This window comes from Muntiacus reevesi, chromosome 10 (genome assembly GCF_963930625.1).
Source record: "Muntiacus reevesi chromosome 10, mMunRee1.1, whole genome shotgun sequence".
Taxonomy (NCBI): Eukaryota; Metazoa; Chordata; class Mammalia; order Artiodactyla; family Cervidae; genus Muntiacus; species Muntiacus reevesi.
Window position 1 is genome coordinate 11782323 of NC_089258.1, and position 3574 is coordinate 11785896.

Here is a 3574-nt window from a genome sequence, read left to right on the forward strand (position 1 = left end):
TCAGTGCTCTGGGGAAGTCTGGACAAGGCTGCAGGACAGAGCGTCATAGCTACTCTGGAAGCTAGGGGAGAAGGTTGGGGCATTTTTTCACCAACTCCTGTCAGCCGCTGGTTGACGGCTGTTCCCTGGGGGCATAAAATCCCTGACACCTCCAGCCTGTCCCAAAGAAAGCCCTGAAGCAAACAGAAGCAGCTGCTGGGAGTTGAAATTCAGGCCACATTCTCTGGCCCGGTGCCTGCTGAGGGCAGGGTTATGGCGGCCTCTCCCACACACATGGTCTACTGTCACCACAGCACCCACTTCTGACAGAGATGCCACATGTCTGTCCCGAGAGCCAGATGATTTGGAATATTAGATTTTGTCAGTCGGCATCCTTGGCTGTGAACACCAGTGTTGCCTCTAGCTGAGGAAAACCGAAAAGGAACTTATTATTGAGTATTCGGTGGCTCACAGGCTCTCTGAGAGGTGGGGGGACGGGAGCGATGGCCACACCACAGGCTGTCCCAGGAGAGATGCCGCTGTCCTGCTGCAGGCCAGAATTGTACCTCACAGAGCCGCTGGTCAACGTCCCTCACCACTGTCCTGGGTGGAAACACATGAAGACCACCCAAAGGAGAACAAACAGAGGCCGCAGCAAGCGTGAACTGCAGCCGGGGAGTCCACACCTTCACTTGCACTTGGCAGAGGCTCAGGGCGGCAGGCAGTGGGGAAGCTTGAGGTGAGTCCCGTGGTGCCTGTAGGGCCTCCAATAAGACTGCTTAGAAGGGCACATGTGGCTTTCTTGGGATGGTCCTGACTTGAGAGCAGAAGCAAAAATTAAAGAAGCTGGCAGGCCTTCCCTGGTGGTCTGATTTAGGGGAGACAGCAGTGAGCAGTCCTGAAGGGAGATCTTCGATTACTACTCAGGAATTGAACCTGAGGAGTGTGGATGAAAACCAGCAACACTAGCCAGCAGAACACCAGGGATAGAGGCTAGAAGCAAAGCGGCCCTGGCTCTTTCCCCCATTTGAAAGCAAGAATGTTTCAAGGAGGCAAAAACTATAAAGACAGGTAAGTTTATTGTGAAAACAGAAAGTTTATTGTTACAGACATGGCACAACGCATGGGAGAGCGTACAGAGAAACAGGTTGCTTATTTAAGACAGAAGCAAGGCAGAAATACACACCTGAGGACGAGAGCAGTAAAGAGGCGATTTAAATCACTTATATAGGTAGGGCCCCATCCCTTTTTGACCCCCAAGAAGCCTTCCTGCGCATGTGCAGACAGGGGAGCCTTCCTTGACCTCAGAAGTGGACACCTTATCTCTTTGCTTTAGCAGATCTCCGCTTTTGCCACTAGCTTTGTCCTTGGAGCATCTGGGTGAAACAAAGCTTGAATTTTACTCCACTTGACCAACAGCAGTATACGACCCAAGCCCTGCTATCTCCTACCTCAATCGAGTGGTTAAGACTTCACATTCCAATGCAGGGGACACGGGTTCGATCCCTGGTGGGGAAGATCCCCCATGCTATGGGGCAACTAAGCCCGGGCCCCCACAACTACTGAGCCTGTGCTCCGCAACAAAAGAAACCACAGCAATGAGAAACTAGCGCCCTGCAACTAGAGAGTAGCTCCCCCTCGCTGCAACTAGAGAAGGTCCACACACAGCAACAAAGACCCAGCCCAGACAAAAATAAATAAATACGTTAATAAGAAGCTGGTCGTTACTGACCAAGTCCTCACTGTCCTGTGGTTTGGCTTTCCTGGCAAACCAGAGGTTGTGGGTCCAGTTTTACATATGGGCTGATCATCGTCCATTTGAATCTTTAGTCTTTCAACCCCAAAGTCAGATGCCTCTGGGGTCAACCTCTCCTAGAATCCACATAGCACCTGCGTCCTCAGGTTGCTGTACTTTATTACTGGTTTGGGTTCTTGGATCAATAGAAATTGACAAGAGGACAGATGAGAAATTCATGCAAGGCTTCACTGGAACTCCTGCTGCAGCAGGAGAGAGCGAGAACAAGCAACAGATGCTCCTTGACCTGCGGGGAGAGCGGGTCCCTGAAAGGAGTGAGGGGAGGCGGGGTCGGTGGGTGGGGCAGGAGGTGGGTGGGGCCCAGGTGGTCGGCCCACCCACTTGCTTGTTGGCTCTGGATGCAGGGATCATGTGCAGGACCCTGATTTTGCTCCCCACACCTCAGAAGTGGCAGTTGCATTTTGGTCTTTTTGTATCTTGTGGGTTAAAATTTCCCCAACTGCACATGCATGCCACTATTTTTAGCCTCTTAGAGTTTCTTTGTAGTTTGCCTCAAGGAGACATTTGTCTAGGTGCAAGCACAGCAGCACAGGGTTTGGGGTGCCTGGTCCCAAGCTGTTTCGCTTTGAATGGACTCTCTGCTCTTGACTGGAGAGCCCAGATCAGAGGCCTGAGCTGCAGGGGGCACCTAGCTCTTTCCTGGAGGCAGGGATTCAAGACCCTGGGCAGCCACACAGCATGACCAGCATCCTCCACACGAGTATGTTAGTGACCAGAGAGTCCCAACACTTTGGAGGCTGGGACTCAGCATCAATGGGTTTCTTGGATTGATGGATACAAAGAGACATGCTTTCTGTGTACCTATTCCTCCAGGGGGTGAAACTTAAACCTCTTCTTCCAGAGAAAGTACAGAAAGTTTAAAGAAACGTAAGAATATCCTCATGATGTCTCCACACACACACAAAAGCCATTGTTATCATTTCGACATAAATGTATTTCTTTGGTCTTTTTTTTTTTTAACATGGTTGAGTTCACTCTGAATACAATTTCACATTCTGCTTTTTAAGTCAATTTCATAAGCATTTAGCCACTTCCTACAAGTCTTTGTATACACCATTTCATGACTTCAAACTATTTTATTGTGTGACTATATGTATGTAATTCTTATAGTTATTCCCAGAATGCTGGCTATTCAGATTGTCTCTCATTTCTGTTGCTATTATGAGTATAAATCCTGTCTTTGTTTCTAAGTGGGATAGAGTTTTAGAAGGGAATTATTAAGCACAAGTCATGAATAGTTTTGCTTTTCTTAACCTGTAGGCCACAAGACTGTTTGCAAGGACAGATGGATGAAATGCATTTGACGGTCTTTGTACCATGTGCTCTCTATTTCTGTACCAACAGCTTTCACCAGGAGAGAGGATCAGAGTAACTGAGGACACTGTAAGGACATAAACATTCAAAAAGAAAAGGCTTTCTGAACAAGTGTCCTGGGATGGCTTCCGGCTTTGGATTATGCTATGAATGGTTCATTACCGGATGAAGCACACTGCAAGCGTATGTGAGGGAAGATTTTTTGCTAGCTTACGGTGTGAAAAGAGAGCAGACACTCATCCTGATTCTCTGCTTTCAGAGGAATCAGAAGGAGTACAAAGAGTGGTTCTTCCCTCCGAGCACATGGCTGGTAGCTTTCCTCTCTGCACCTGTCCGGGGTGCCAAGACTGAAACGACTACAAGGTTTTATGGGGGAGAAGCAGAGAAACTCTAGTGACTTGTCATTTACCCCAGAGTTAACGGGGAAGGTGGCTTCACCCTACCAGAGACCTTTCTTCTTTACCA